This window comes from Lytechinus pictus, chromosome 15, assembly GCF_037042905.1.
Source record: "Lytechinus pictus isolate F3 Inbred chromosome 15, Lp3.0, whole genome shotgun sequence".
In the NCBI taxonomy this organism is placed as follows: Eukaryota; Metazoa; Echinodermata; class Echinoidea; order Temnopleuroida; family Toxopneustidae; genus Lytechinus; species Lytechinus pictus.
The window spans coordinates 15,051,316-15,068,282 of NC_087259.1; positions in this window are offsets into that span (position 1 = coordinate 15,051,316).

The window sequence follows — 16,967 nt, forward strand, 5'->3', positions numbered from 1 at the left end:
TTGGGGGGGTTTTGGGGGCTTTTTTGGAAAATATCTATTTTGCTCAATTTTCCATAACTTTGGCCAGGTCGCGGGTGGGGCGAGAGACCCCAAAAATTTTTCGACATCGTTCTGCTTTATTCTTTGTATATCCACCCATTCGGATGCTAGGAGACCCCTCGGAGCGAAGACGGCTTGTTTGGGGGGGTTTTGGGGGCTTTTTTGGAAAATATCTATTTTGCTCAATTTTCCATAACTTTGGCCAGGTCGCGGGTGGGGCGAGAGACCCGAAAAATTTTTCGACATCGTTCTGCTTTATTCTTTGTATATCCACCCATTCGGATGCTAGGAGACCCCTCGGAGCGAAGACGGCTTGTTTGGGGGGGTTTTGGGGGCTTTTTTGGAAAATATCTATTTTGCTCAATTTTCCATAACTTTGGACAGGTCGCGGATGGGGCGAGAGACCTTAAAATTTTTTCGACATCGTTCTGCTTTATTCTTTGTATATCCACCCATTCGGATGCTAGGAGACCCCTCGGAGCGAAGACGGCTTGTTTGGGGGGGTTTTGGGGGCTTTTTTGGAAAATATCTATTTTGCTCAATTTTCCATAACTTTGGCCAGGTCGCGGGTGGGGCGAGAAACCCGAAAATTTTTTCGACATCGTTCTGCTTTATTCTTTGTATATCCACCCATTCGGATGCTAGGAGACCCCTCGGAGCGAAGACGGCTTGTTTGGGGGGGTTTTGGGGGCTTTTTTGGAAAATATCTATTTTGCTCAATTTTCCATAACTTTGGCCAGGTCGCGGGTGGGGCGAGAGACCCGAAAATTTTTTCGACATCGTTCTGCTTTATTCTTTTTATATCCACCCATTCGGATGCTAGGACACCCCTCGGAGCGAAGACGGCTTGTTTGGGGGGGTTTTGGGGGCTTTTTTGGAAAATATCTATTTTGCTCAATTTTCCATAACTTTGGACAGGTCGCGGATGGGGCGAGAGACCTTAAAATTTTTTCGGCATCGTTCTGCTTTATTCTTTGTATATCCACCCATTCGGATGCTAGGAGACCCCTCGGAGCGAAGACGGCTTGTTTGGGGGGGTTTTGGGGGCTTTTTTGGAAAATATCTATTTTGCTCAATTTTCCATAACTTTGGCCAGGTCGCGGGTGGGGCGAGAGACCCGAAAAATTTTTCGACATCGTTCTGCTTTATTCTTTGTATGTCCACCCATTCGGATGCTAGGAGACCCCTCAGAGCGAAGACGGCTTGTTTGGGGGGGTTTTGGGGGCTTTTTTGGAAAATATCTATTTTGCTCAATTTTCCATAACGTTGGACAGGTCGCGGATGGGGCGAGAGACCTTAAAATTTTTTCGACATCGTTCTGCTTTATTCTTTGTATATCCACCCATTCGGATGCTAGGAGACCCCTCGGAGCGAAGACGGCTTGTTTGGGGGGGTTTTGGGGGCTTTTTTGGAAAATATCTATTTTGCTCAATTTTCCATAACTTTGGCCAGGTCGCGGGTTGGGCGAGAGACCCGAGAATTTTTTCGACATCGTTCTGCTTTATTATTTGTATATCCACCCATTTGGATGCTAGAAGACCCCTCGGAGCGAAGACGGCTTGTTTGGGGGGGTTTTGGGGGCTTTTTTGGAAAATATCTATTTTGCTCAATTTTCCATAACTTTGGCCAGGTCGCGGGTGGGGCGAGAGACCCGAAAATTTTTTCGACATCGTTCTGCTTTATTCTTTGTATATCCACCCATTCGGATGCTAGGACACCCCTCGGAGCGAAGACGGCTTGTTTGGGGGGGTTTTGGGGGCTTTTTTGGAAAATATCTATTTTGCTCAATTTTCCATAACTTTGGACAGGTCGCGGATGGGGCGAGAGACCTTAAAATTTTTTCGACATCGTTCTGCTTTATTCTTTGTATATCCACCCATTCGGATGCTAGGAGACCCCTCGGAGCGAAGACGGCTTGTTTGGGGAGGTTTTGGGGGCTTTTTTGGAAAATATCTATTTTGCTCAATTTTCCATAACTTTGGCCAGGTCGCGGGTGGGAAGAGAGACCCGAGAATTTTTTCGACATCGTTCTGCTTTATTCTTTGTATATCCACCCATTTGGATGCTAGAAGACCCCTCGGAGCGAAGACGGCTTGTTTGGGGGGGTTTTGGGGGCTTTTTTGGAAAATATCTATTTTGCTCAATTTTCCATAACTTTGGCCAGGTCGCGGGTGGGGCGAGAGACCCGAAAATTTTTTCGACATCGTTCTGCTTTATTCTTTGTATATCCACCCATTCGGATGCTATGAGACCCCTCGGGGCGAAGACGGCTTGTTTGGGGGGGTTTTGGGGGCTTTTTTGGAAAATATCTATTTTGCTCAATTTTCCATAACTTTGGCCAGGTCGCGGGTGGGGCGAGAGACCTTAAAAAATTTTCGGCATCGTTCTGCTTTATTCTTTGTATATCCACCCATTCGGATGCTAGGAGACCCCTCGGAGCGAAGACGGCTTGTTTGGGGGGGTTTTGGGGGCTTTTTTGGAAAATATCTATTTTGCTCAATTTTCCATAACTTTGGCCAGGTCGCGGGTGGGGCGAGAGACCCGAAAAACTTTTCGACATCGTTCTGCTTTATTCTTTGTATATCCACCCATTCGGATGCTATGAGACCCCTCGGGGCGAAGACGGCTTGTTTGGGGGGGTTTTGGGGGCTTTTTTGGAAAATATCTATTTTGCTCAATTTTCCATAACTTTGGCCAGGTCGCGGGTGGGGCAAGAGACCCGAAAATTTTTTCGACATCGTTCTGCTTTATTCTTTGTATATCCACCCATTCGGATGCTAGGAGACCCCTCGGAGCGAAGACGGCTTGTTTGGGGGCTTTTTTGGAAAATATCTATTTTGCTCAATTTTCCATAACTTTGGCCAGGTCGCGGGTGGGGCGAGAGACCCGAAAATTTTTTCGACATCGTTCTGCTTTATTCTTTGTATATCCACCCATTCGGATGCTAGGAGACCCCTCGGAGCGAAGACGGCTTGTTTGGGGGGGTTTTGGGGGCTTTTTTGGAAAATATCTATTTTGCTCAATTTTCCATAACTTTGGCCAGGTCGCGGGTGGGGCGAGAGACCCGAAAAATTTTTCGACATCGTTCTGCTTTATTTTTTGTATATCCACCCATTCGGATGCTAGGAGACCCCTCGGAGCAAAGACGGCTTGTTTGGGGGCTTTTTTGGATAATATCTATTTTGCTCAATTTTCCATAACTTTGGCCAGGTCGCGGGTGGGGCGAGAGACCCGAAAATTTTTTCGACATCGTTCAGCTTTATTCTTTGTATATCCACCCATTCGGATGCTAGGAGACCCCTCGGAGCGAAGACGGCTTGTTTGGGGGGTTTTGGGGGCTTTTTTGGAAAATATCTATTTTGCTCAATTTTCCATAACTTTGGCCAGGTCGCGGGTGGGGCGAGAGACCCAAAATTTTTTTCGACATCGTTCTGCTTTATTCTTTGTATATCCACCCATTCGGATGCTAGGAGACCCCTCGGAGCGAAGACGGCTTGTTTGGGGGGGTTTTGGGGGCTTTTTTGGAAAATATCTATTTTGCTCAATTTTCCATAACTTTGGCCAGGTCGCGGGTGGGGCGAGAGACCCGAAAATTTTTTCGACATCGTTCTGCTTTATTCTTTGTATATCCACCCATTCGGATGCTATGAGACCCCTCGGGGCGAAGACGGCTTGTTTGGGGGGGTTTTGGGGGCTTTTTTGGAAAATATCTATTTTGCTCAATTTTCCATAACTTTGGCCAGGTCGCGGGTGGGGCGAGAGACCCGAAAATTTTTCGACATCGTTCTGCCTTATTCTTTGTATATCCACCCATTCGGATGCTAGGAGACCCCTCGGAGCGAAGACGGCTTGTTTGGGGGGGTTTTGGGGGCTTTTTTGGAAAATATCTATTTTGCTCAATTTTCCATAACTTTGGCCAGGTCGCGGGTGGGGCGAGAGACCCGAAAAATTTTTCGACATCGTTCTGCTTTATTCTTTGTATATCCACCCATTCGGATGCTAAGAGACCCCTCGGAGCGAAGACGGCTTGTTTGGGGGGGTTTTGGGGGCTTTTTTGGAAAATATATATTTTGCTCAATTTTCCATAACTTTGGCCAGGTCGCGGGTGGGGCGAGAGACCCGAAAAATTTTTCGACATCGTTCTGGTTTATTCTTTGTATATCCACCCATTCGGATGCTAGGAGACCCCTCGGAGCAAAGACGGCTTGTTTGTGGGCTTTTTTGGATAATATCTATTTTGCTCAATTTTCCATAACTTTGGCCAGGTCGCGGGTGGGGCGAGAGACCCGAAAAATTTTTCGACATCGTTCAGCTTTATCCTTTGTATATCCACCCATTCGGATGCTAGGAGACCCCTCGGAGCGAAGACGGCTTGTTTGGGGGGTTTTGGGGGCTTTCTTGGAAAATATCTATTTTGCTCAATTTTCCATAACTTTGGCCAGGTCGCGGGTGGGGCGAGAGACCCGAAAAATTTTTCGACATCGTTCTGCTTTATCCTTTGTATATCCACCCATTCGGATGCTAGGAGACCCCTCGGAGCGAAGACGGCTTGTTTGGGGGGTTTTGGGGGCTTTCTTGGAAAATATCTATTTTGCTCAATTTTCCATAACTTTGGCCAGGTCGCGGGTGGGGCGAGAGACCCGAAAATTTTTTCGACATCGTTCTGCTTTATTCTTTGTATATCCACCCATTCGGATGCTAGGAGACCCCTCGGAGCGAAGACGGCTTGTTTGGGGGGTTTTGGGGGCTTTTTTGGAAAATATCTATTTTGCTCAATTTTCCATAACTTTGGCCAGGTCGCGGGTGGGGCGAGAGACCCGAAAATTTTTTCGACATCGTTCTGCTTTATTCTTTGTATATCCACCCATTCGGATGCTAGGAGACCCCTCGGAGCGAAGACGGCTTGTTTGGGGGGGTTTTGGGGGCTTTTTTGAAAAATATCTATTTTGCTCAATTTTCCATAACTTTGGCCAGGTCGCGGGTGGGGCGAGAGACCCGAAAATTTTTTCGACATCGTTTTGCTTTATTCTTTGTATATCCACCCATTCGGATGCTAGGAGACCCCTCGGAGCGAAGACGGCTTGTTTGGGGGGGTTTTGGGGGCTTTTTTGGAAAATATCTATTTTGCTCAATTTTCCATAACTTTGGCCAGGTCGCGGGTGGGGCGAGAGACCCCAAAAATTTTTCAACATCGTTCTGCTTTATTCTTTGTATATCCACCCATTCGGATGCTAGGAGACCCCTCGGAGCGAAGACGGCTTGTTTGGGGGGGTTTTGGGGGCTTTTTTGGAAAATATCTATTTTGCTCAATTTTCCATAACTTTGGCCAGGTCGCGGGTGGGGCGAGAGACCCGAAAAATTTTTCGACATCGTTCTGCTTTATTCTTTGTATATCCACCCATTCGGATGCTAGGACACCCCTCGGAGCGAAGACGGCTTTTTTGGAAAATATCTATTTTGCTCAATTTTCCATAACTTTGGACAGGTCGCGGATGGGGCGAGGACCCTAAAATTTTTTCGACATCGTTCTGCTTTATTCTTTGTATATCCACCCATTCGGATGCTAGGAGACCCCTCGGAGCGAAGACGGCTTGTTTGGGGGGGTTTTGGGGGCTTTTTTGGAAAATATCTATTTTGCTCAATTTTCCATAACTTTGGCCAGGTCGCGGGTGGGGCGAGAGACCCGAGAATTTTTTCGACATCGTTCTGCTTTATTCTTTGTACATCCACCCATTTGGATGCTAGAAGACCCCTCGGAGCGAAGACAGCTTGTTTGGGGGGGTTTTGGGGGCTTTTTTGGAAAATATCTATTTTGCTCAATTTTCCATAACTTTGGCCAGGTCGCGGGTGGGGCGAGAGACCCGAAAATTTTTTCGACATCGTTCTGCTTTATTCTTTGTATATCCACCCATTCGGATGCTATGAGACCCCTCGGGGCGAAGACGGCTTGTTTGGGGGGGTTTTGGGGGCTTTTTTGGAAAATATCTATTTTGCTCAATTTTCCATAACTTTGGCCAGGTCGCGGGTGGGGCGAGAGACCCGAAAAATTTTTCGGCATCGTTCTGCTTTATTCTTTGTATATCCACCCATTCGGATGCTAGGAGACCCCTCGGAGCGAAGACGGCTTGTTTGGGGAGGTTTTGGGGGCTTTTTTGGAAAATATCTATTTTGCTCAATTTTCCATAACTTTGGCCAGGTCGCGGGTGGGGCGAGAGACCCGAAAAATTTTTCGACATCGTTCTGCTTTATTCTTTGTATATCCACCCATTCGGATGCTAGGAGACCCCTCGGAGCGAAGACGGCTTCTTTGGGGGGGTTTTGGGGGCTTTTTTGGAAAATATCTATTTTGCTCAATTTTCCATAACTTTGGCCAGGTCGCGGGTGGGGCGAGAGACCCGAAAAATTTTTCGACATCGTTCTGCTTTATTTTTTGTATATCCACCCATTCGGATGCTAGGAGACCCCTCGGAGCAAAGACGGCTTGTTTGGGGGCTTTTTTGGATAATATCTATTTTGCTCAATTTTCCATAACTTTGGCCAGGTCGCGGGTGGGGCGAGAGACCCGAAAAATTTTTCGACATCGTTCAGCTTTATTCTTTGTATATCCACCCATTCGGATGCTAGGAGACCCCTCGGAGCGAAGACGGCTTGTTTGGGGGGTTTTGGGGGCTTTTTTGGAAAATATCTATTTTGCTCAATTTTCCATAACTTTGGCCAGGTCGCGGGTGGGGCGAGAGACCCGAAAATTTTTTCGACATCGTTCTGCTTTATTCTTTGTATATCCACCCATTCGGATGCTATGAGACCCCTCGGGGCGAAGACGGCTTGTTTGGGGGGGTTTTGGGGGCTTTTTTGGAAAATATCTATTTTGCTCAATTTTCCATAACTTTGGCCAGGTCGCGGGTGGGGCGAGAGACCCGAAAAATTTTTCGACATCGTTCTGCCTTATTCTTTGTATATCCACCCATTCGGATGCTAGGAGACCCCTCGGAGCGAAGACGGCTTGTTTGGGGGGGTTTTGGGGGCTTTTTTGGAAAATATCTATTTTGCTCAATTTTCCATAACTTTGGCCAGGTCGCGGGTGGGGCGAGAGACCCGAAAAATTTTTCGACATCGTTCTGCTTTATTCTTTGTATATCCACCCATTCGGATGCTAAGAGACCCCTCGGAGCGAAGACGGCTTGTTTGGGGGGGTTTTGGGGGCTTTTTTGGAAAATATATATTTTGCTCAATTTTCCATAACTTTGGCCAGGTCGCGGGTGGGGCGAGAGACCCGAAAAATTTTTCGACATCGTTCTGGTTTATTCTTTGTATATCCACCCATTCGGATGCTAGGAGACCCCTCGGAGCAAAGACGGCTTGTTTGGGGGCTTTTTTGGATAATATCTATTTTGCTCAATTTTCCATAACTTTGGCCAGGTCGCGGGTGGGGCGAGAGACCCGAAAAATTTTTCGACATCGTTCAGCTTTATCCTTTGTATATCCACCCATTCGGATGCTAGGAGACCCCTCGGAGCGAAGACGGCTTGTTTGGGGGGTTTTGGGGGCTTTTTTGGAAAATATCTATTTTGCTCAATTTTCCATAACTTTGGCCAGGTCGCGGGTGGGGCGAGAGACCCGAAAATTTTTTCGACATCGTTCTGCTTTATTCTTTGTATATCCACCCATTCGGATGCTAGGAGACCCCTCGGAGCGAAGACGGCTTGTTTGGGGGGTTTTGGGGGCTTTTTTGGAAAATATATATTTTGCTCAATTTTCCATAACTTTGGCCAGGTCGCGGGTGGGGCGAGAGACCCGAAAATTTTTTCGACATCGTTCTGCTTTATTCTTTGTATATCCACCCATTTAGTCCAGGATAGAAGGGGTCGAACCTTGTTTTTTTATATATACAATGTTTTTTTATGGTTTCTTGTCAATTCGAGGGTGCTGATTCCGAATCTGAATGATGCCACTCGTGTAACCTTGAGCATTTTCTGCAAATTGGCAAAATCCAATATGGCCGCCAAAATATTCAAATTACCCATGAAAATCATAAAATTGTCCACACATTGGCTATAAAGTACATGCAATTGTGCTGCCGGAGTGAAATAATATCTGAAAAAATTATTTTTCTCAAAATATTTATTTTCTTGATATCAAAATGGCCGCCATCATAGACCATGTACAATATGAATGGGGAAAATTAATTTTTACAAAATAGAGCACTGAAATGCAAGTAATTATGATCTATGAGTGAAGCAATGTCTGAAAACATGATTGCTAACGATATATATCATTTGTTATGTCAGTTATGTGATAAATCCTGTATTTTGATATTCAAAATGGCATCCAAAAGCCCTAAAACTATTATGTACAATGTGAATGGTGACACAAAAAAATCACAAGAGTGAGCACTAAAATGCATTTTGTTAAGATAAACGAGTGGAATACTGACTAAAAGCATTATTGTTAACGAAATTTATTATTTAACATGCCATGTATGTGATAAACCCTGTATTTTGATATTTAATATGGCCGCCAAAGGCCCTAAAATTATGATCTACGATGTGAGAGAGGACAAAAACAATCACAAGGTGAGCACTAAAACGTTTATTTTTTGTGGTAAATTAATGGAATACTGTCTTCAAATATAATTTGCAACGAAATATATTATTCGGGTTTCATATTTGTGTTAAATAATGTATTTTTACTTTCAAAATGGCCGCCAAAAGACATTGACTGTATTATGTACAATCGATCTGGGAAACCAATTTTCACAGGAGTCAGCACCATAACATGCATATAATTGTGATTTAAGAGTAAAATATTGTCTGAAAACATAATTTCTAACAAGATATATCATTCATTCTGCCAGGTAGGTGATAAATAATGTATTTTGAAAGTCAAAATGGCCGCTACAGGCCCTAGCGGTAGGCCTATTATGTACTTTGTGAATGGGAACATAAAATTTTAACAGAATTTGGCTTTGCTTGACTAAATGGTGTTGCATGTATGAGTGAAATATCGTCTGAAAATATGATATCTAACCAAATAGATCATTTCTTATGTTATTTAGGTGATAAATGCTATATTTAAATTTCAAAATGGCTGCAATATGTTTCTTTGTGGAAATTATCTTTCCCCATTCAAATTGTACATATTAAGATAAGGGACTATGGCGGCCATTTTTCATTTTTAAAAGGCTGCATTCATCACCTTTATGACACAAGCTATGATATATTTCGTTAGAAATCATTGGGTTTAGACAATACTTAACACTTACATCAAAATTAAGCCATTTTCATAGTAAAAATTTTGTCAAAATTATCTATCCCCAGTTACAATGTACATACTACTTTATGGCAGCAATTTTGAATTTCAAAGTAAGGCCTTTATTACCTTCTCAACTATTATGTGATGCATTTAGTCAGAAATCATGTTCAAGACCAAATTTTACCTATACATCACATAGTTACGTGCGTTTTTGGTTCTCATTCTGGTGATGATTAGTTTCCCTATACGCATGTTACAGAATTTGTAGGGGCTTGTGCGGCTGTTTTGAAAGTCAAAATACAGTATTTATTACCTACATGGGAGAGGAAATGTTATATTTCATTTAAAAAATCACGTTTTCAAACAATATTTTCCTTATACAACAGAATTATATGGATTTCATAGTCAGGCAAATCCTAATTCTTTCAAAACTATTTATCTCCATTTACATTGTAGATAATACTGTAAGGGCCCATATGGGCCATTTTGAATTTTACAATACAGCATTTATCTCATGCATGAAAAAGGAAATGATATGTTTCGCCAGAAAACATGTTTTTAGACAATATTTCACTCGTAGATTACAATTACATTCATTTTATTGTTTTTACTCTTTTGAAAATTAGTTTCATCATTCGCTTTGTTCATAATACAGATAGGGCCTATGGCAGCCATTTTGAATGTCAACATGCAGCATAATTACCGAAATTGCAAGGGAAATGATATGTTTCGTTAGAAATCCTTGTTGTCAGACAGTGTTACACCAATATTTCGCAGTTATTGGCATTTTAAAGTCAAACAAATTCAAAGGTTGTGAAAATTATTTGTCCCCTTTTATATATTGTACACAGTATAATGGGTCTATGACAGCCATTTTGAATATCATAATACAGCATTTATCACATTAGATAGTATACAAATGACATAGTTTTGTTTATAGTCATGTTTTCAGACAGTAGTCCACTCGCAGGTCACAATCACATGCAATAATAGTGCTCTTGTTTGAAAAAAATATTTTTCCCCATTCATATTCTACATAATTAAGTATACAGGGGTTATGGCGGCCATTTTGAATATCAATAAAATAAATATTTTGTCAAATACCGCTTTTCCAATTGGGATTTCACTTCTGCACAACAACTACATGCATTTTATAGCTAATGTGTGGGCAGTTTTATGATTTTCATGGGTAATTTGCATATTTTGGCGGCCATATTGGATTTTGCCAATTTGCGGAAAATGCTCAAGGTTACAAGAGTGGCATCATTCAGATTCGGAATCAGCACCCTCGAATTGACAAGAAACCATCCAAAAACATTGTATATCTAAAAAAACAAGGTTCGACCCCTTGTCTATGGGGCCTATCCTGGACTAATTCGGATGCTAGGAGACCCCTCGGAGCGAAGACGGCTTGTTTGGGGGGGTTTTGGGGGCTTTTTTAAAAAATATCTATTTTGCTCAATTTTCCATAACTTTGGCCAGGTCGCGGGTGGGGCGAGAGACCCGAAAATTTTTTCGACATCGTTCTGCTTTATTCTTTGTATATCCACCCATTCGGATGCTAGGAGACCCCTCGGAGCGAAGACGGCTTGTTTGGGGGGGTTTTGGGGGCTTTTTTGGAAAATATCTATTTTGCTCAATTTTCCATAACTTTGGCCAGGTCGCGGGTGGGGCGAGAGACCCCAAAAATTTTTCAACATCGTTCTGCTTTATTCTTTGTATATCCACCCATTCGGATGCTAGGAGACCCCTCGGAGCGAAGACGGCTTGTTTGGGGGGGTTTTGGGGGCTTTTTTGGAAAATATCTATTTTGCTCAATTTTCCATAACTTTGGCCAGGTCGCGGGTGGGGCGAGAGACCCGAAAAAATTTTCGACATCGTTCTGCTTTATTCTTTGTATATCCACCCATTCGGATGCTAGGACACCCCTCGGAGCGAAGACGGCTTGTTTGGGGGGGTTTTGGGGGCTTTTTTGGAAAATATCTATTTTGCTCAATTTTCCATAACTTTGGACAGGTCGCGGATGGGGCGAGGACCTTAAAATTTTTTCGACATCGTTCTGCTTTATTCTTTGTATATCCACCCATTCGGATGCTAGGAGACCCCTCGGAGCGAAGACGGCTTGTTTGGGGGGGTTTTGGGGGCTTTTTTGGAAAATATCTATTTTGCTCAATTTTCCATAACTTTGGCCAGGTCGCGGGTGGGGCGAGAGACCCGAGAATTTTTTCGACATCGTTCTGCTTTATTCTTTGTACATCCACCCATTTGGATGCTAGAAGACCCCTCGGAGCGAAGACGGCTTGTTTGGGGGGGTTTTGGGGGCTTTTTTGGAAAATATCTATTTTGCTCAATTTTCCATAACTTTGGCCAGGTCGCGGGTGGGGCGAGAGACCCGAAAATTTTTTCGACATCGTTCTGCTTTATTCTTTGTATATCCACCCATTCGGATGCTAGGAGACCCCTCGGAGCGAAGACGGCTTGTTTGGGGGGGTTTTGGGGGCTTTTTTGGAAAATATCTATTTTGCTCAATTTTCCATAACTTTGGCCAGGTCGCGGGTGGGGCGAGAGACCCGAAATTTTTTTTGACATCGTTCTGCTTTATTCTTTGTATATCCACCCATTCGGATGCTAGGAGACCCCTCGGAGTGAAGACGGCTTGTTTGGGGGGGTTTTGGGGGCTTTTTTGGAAAATATCTATTTTGCTCAATTTTCCATAACTTTGGCCAGGTCGCGGGTGGGGCGAGAGACCCGAAAATTTTTTCGACATCGTTCTGCTTTATTCTTTGTATATCCACCCATTCGGATGCTAGGAGACCCCTCGGAGCGAAGACGGCTTGTTTGGGGGGGTTTTGGGGGCTTTTTTGGAAAATATCTATTTTGCTCAATTTTCCATAACTTTGGCCAGGTCGCGGGTGGGGCGAGAGACCCGAAAAATTTTTCGACATCGTTCTGCTTTATTCTTTGTATATCCACCCATTCGGATGCTAGGAGACCCCTCGGAGCGAAGACGGCTTCTTTGGGGGGGTTTTGGGGGCTTTTTTGGAAAATATCTATTTTGCTAAATTTTCCATAACTTAGGCCAGGTCGCGGGTGGGGCGAGAGACCCGAAAATTTTTTCGACATCGTTCTGCTTTATTCTTTGTATATCCACCCATTCGGATGCTAGGAGACCCCTCGGAGCGAAGACGGCTTGTTTGGGGGGGTTTTGGGGGCTTTTTTGGAAAATATATATTTTGCTCAATTTTCCATAACTTTGGCCAGGTCGCGGGTGGGGCGAGAGACCCGAAAATTTTTTCGACATCGTTCTGCTTTATTCTTTGTATATCCACCCATTCGGATGCTAGGAGACCCCTCGGAGCGAAGACGGCTTGTTTGGGGGGGTTTTGGGGGCTTTTTTGGAAAATATCTATTTTGCTCAATTTTCCATAACTTTGGCCAGGTCGCGGGTGGGGCGAGAGATCCGAAAATTTTTTCGACATCGTTCTGCTTTATTCTTTGTATATCCACCCATTCGGATGCTAGGAGACCCCTCGGAGCGAAGACGGCTTGTTTGGGGGGGTTTTGGGGGCTTTTTTGGAAAATATCTATTTTGCTCAATTTTCCATAACTTTGGCCAGGTCGCGGGTGGGGCGAGAGACCCGAAAATTTTTTCGACATCGTTCTGCTTTATTCTTTGTATATCCACCCATTCGGATGCTAGGAGACCCCTCGGAGCGAAGACGGCTTGTTTGGGGGGGTTTTGGGGGCTTTTTTGGAAAATATCTATTTTGCTCAATTTTCCATAACTTTGGCCAGGTCGCGGGTGGGGCGAGAGACCCGAAAAATTTTTCGACATCGTTCTGCTTTATTCTTTGTATATCCACCCATTCGGATGCTAGGAGACCCCTCGGAGCGAAGACGGCTTGTTTGGGGGGGTTTTTTGGAAAATATCTATTTTGCTCAATTTTCCATAACTTTGGCCAGGTCGCGGGTGGGGCGAGAGACCCGAAAATTTTTTCGACATCGTTCTGCTTTATTCTTTGTATATCCACCCATTCGGATGCTAGGAGACCCCTCGGAGCGAAGACGGCTTGTTTGGGGGGGTTTTGGGGCTTTTTTTGAAAATATCTATTTTGCTCAATTTTCCATAACTTTGGCCAGGTCGCGGGTGGGGCGAGAGACCCGAAAAATTTTTCGACATCGTTCTGCTTTATTCTTTGTATATCCACCCATTCGGATGCTAGGAGACCCCTCGGAGCGAAGACGGCTTGTTTGGGGGGGTTTTGGGGGCTTTTTTGGAAAATATCTATTTTGCTCAATTTTCCATAACTTTGGCCAGGTCGCGGGTGGGGCGAGAGACCCGAAAAATTTTTCGACATCGTTCTGCATTATTCTTTGTATATCCACCCATTCGGATGCTAGGAGACCCCTCGGAGCGAAGACGGCTTGTTTGGGGGGGTTTTGGGGGCTTTTTTGGAAAATATCTATTTTGCTCAATTTTCCATAACTTTGGCCAGGTCGCGGGTGGGGCGAGAGACCCGAAAAATTTTTCGACATCGTTCTGCTTTATTCTTTGTATATCCACCCATTCGGATGCTAGGAGACCCCTCGGAGCGAAGACGGCTTGTTTGGGGGGGTTTTGGGGGCTTTTTTGGAAAATATCTATTTTGCTCAATTTTCCATAACTTTGGCCAGGTCGCGGGTGGGGCGAGAGACCCGAAAAATTTTTCGACATCGTTCTGCATTATTCTTTGTATATCCACCCATTCGGATGCTAGGAGACCCCTCGGAGCGAAGACGGCTTGTTTGGGGGGGTTTTGGGGGCTTTTTTGGAAAATATCTATTTTGCTCAATTTTCCATAACTTTGGCCAGGTCGCGGGTGGGGCGAGAGACCCGAAAAATTTTTCGACATCGTTCTGCTTTATTCTTTGTATATCCACCCATTCGGATGCTAGGAGACCCCTCGGAGCGAAGACGGCTTGTTTGGGGGGGTTTTGGGGGCTTTTTTGGAAAATATCTATTTTGCTCAATTTTCCATAACTTTGGCCAGGTCGCGGGTGGGGCGAGAGACCCGAAAAAATTTTCGACATCGTTCTGCTTTATTCTTTGTATATCCACCCATTCGGATGCTAGGAGACCCCTCGGAGCGAAGACGGCTTGTTTGGGGGGGTTTTGGGGGCTTTTTTGGAAAATATCTATTTTGCTCAATTTTCCATAACTTTGGCCAGGTCGCGGGTGGGGCGAGAGACCCGAAAATTTTTTCGACATCGTTCTGCTTTATTCTTTGTATATCCACCCATTCGGATGCTAGGAGACCCCTCGGAGCGAAGACGGCTTGTTTGGGGGGGTTTTGGGGGCTTTTTTGGAAAATATCTATTTTGCTCAATTTTCCATAACTTTGGCCAGGTCGCTGGTGGGGCGAGAGACCCGAAAAATTTTTCGACATCGTTCTGCATTATTCTTTGTATATCCACCCATTCGGATGCTAGGAGACCCCTCGGAGCGAAGACGGCTTGTTTGGGGGGGTTTTGGGGGCTTTTTTGGAAAATATCTATTTTGCTCAATTTTCCATAACTTTGGCCAGGTCGCGGGTGGGGTGAGAGACCCGAAAAATTTTTCGACATCGTTCTGCTTTATTCTTTGTATATCCACCCATTCGGATGCTAGGAGACCCCTCGGAGCGAAGACGGCTTGTTTGGGGGGGTTTTGGGGGCTTTTTTGGAAAATATCTATTTTGCTCAATTTTCCATAACTTTGGCCAGGTCGCGGATGGGGCGAGAGACCCGAAAATTTTTTCGACATCGTTCTGCTTTATTCTTTGTATATCCACCCATTCGGATGCTAGGAGACCCCTCGGAGCGAAGACGGCTTGTTTGGGGGGGTTTTTGGGGCTTTTTTGTAATATATCTATTTTGCTCAATTTTCCATAACTTTGGCCAGGTCGCGGGTGGGGCGAGAGACCCGAAAAATTGTTCGACATCGTTCTGCTTTATTCTTTGTATATCCACCCATTCGGATGCTAGGAGACCCCTCGGAGCGAAGACGGCTTGTTTGGGGGGGTTTTGGGGGCTTTTTTGGAAAATATCTATTTTGCTCAATTTTCCATAACTTTGGCCAGGTTGCGAGTGGGGCGAGAGACCCGAAAATTTTTTCGACATCGTTCTGCTTTATTCTTTGTATATCCACCCATTCGGATGCTAGGAGACCCCTCGGAGCGAAGACGGCTTGTTTGGGGGGGTTTTGGGGGCTTTTTTGGAAAATATCTATTTTGCTCAATTTTCCATAACTTTGGCCAGGTCGCGGGTGGGGCGAGAGACCCGAAAAATTTTTCGACATCGTTCTGCATTATTCTTTGTATATCCACCCATTCGGATGCTAGGAGACCCCTCGGAGCGAAGACGGCTTGTTTGGGGGGGTTTGGGGGCTTTTTTGTAAAATATCTATTTTGCTCAATTATCCATAACTTTTGCGAGGTCGCGGGTGGGGCGAGAGACCCGAAAAATTTTTCGACATCGTTCTGCTTTATTCTTTGTATATCCACCCATTCGGATGCTAGGAGACCCCTCGGAGCGAAAACGGCTTGTTTGGGGGGGTTTTGGGGGCTTTTTTGGAAAATATCTATTTTGCTCAATTTTCCATAACTTTGGCCAGGTCGCGGGTGGGGCGAGAGACCCGAAAAATTTTTCGACATCGTTCTGCTTTATTCTTTGTATATCCACCCATTCGGATGCTAGGAGACCCCTCGGAGCGAAGACGGCTTGTTTGGGGGGGTTTTGGGGGCTTTTTTGGAAAATATCTCTTTTGCTCATTTTTCCATAACTTTGGCCAGGTCGCGGGTGGGGCGAGAGACCCGAAAAATTTTTCGACATCGTTCTGCTTTATTCTTTGTATATCCACCCATTCGGATGCTAGGAGACCCCTCGGAGCGAAGACGGCTTGTTTGGGGGCTTTTTTGGAAAATATCTATTTTGCTCAATTTTCCATAACTTTGGCCAGGTCGCGGGTGGGGCGAGAGACCCGAAAATTTTTTCGACATCGTTCTGCTTTATTCTTTGTATATCCACCCATTCGGATGCTAGGAGACCCCTCGGAGCGAAGACGGCTTGTTTGGGGGGGTTTTGGGGCTTTTTTTGAAAATATCTATTTTGCTCAATTTTCCATAACTTTGGCCAGGTCGCGGGTGGGGCGAGAGACCCGAAAAATTTTTCGACATCGTTCTGCTTTATTCTTTGTATATCCACCCATTCGGATGCTAGGAGACCCCTCGGAGCGAAGACGGCTTGTTTGGGGGGGTTTTGGGGGCTTTTTTGGAAAATATCTATTTTGCTCAATTTTCCATAACTTTGGCCAGGTCGCGGGTGGGGCGAGAGACCCGAAAAATTTTTCGACATCGTTCTGCTTTATTCTTTGTATATCCACCCATTCGGATGCTAGGAGACCCCTCGGAGCGAAGACGGCTTGTTTGGGGGGGTTTTGGGGGCTTTTTTGGAAAATATCTATTTTGCTCAATTTTCCATAACTTTGGCCAGGTCGCGGGTGGGGCGAGAGACCCGAAAATTTTTTCGACATCGTTCTGCTTTATTCTTTGTATATCCACCCATTCGGATGCTAGGAGACCCCTCAGAGCGAAGACGGCTTGTTTGGGGGGGTTTTGGGGGCTTTTTTTGAAAATATCTATTTTGCTCAATTTTCCATA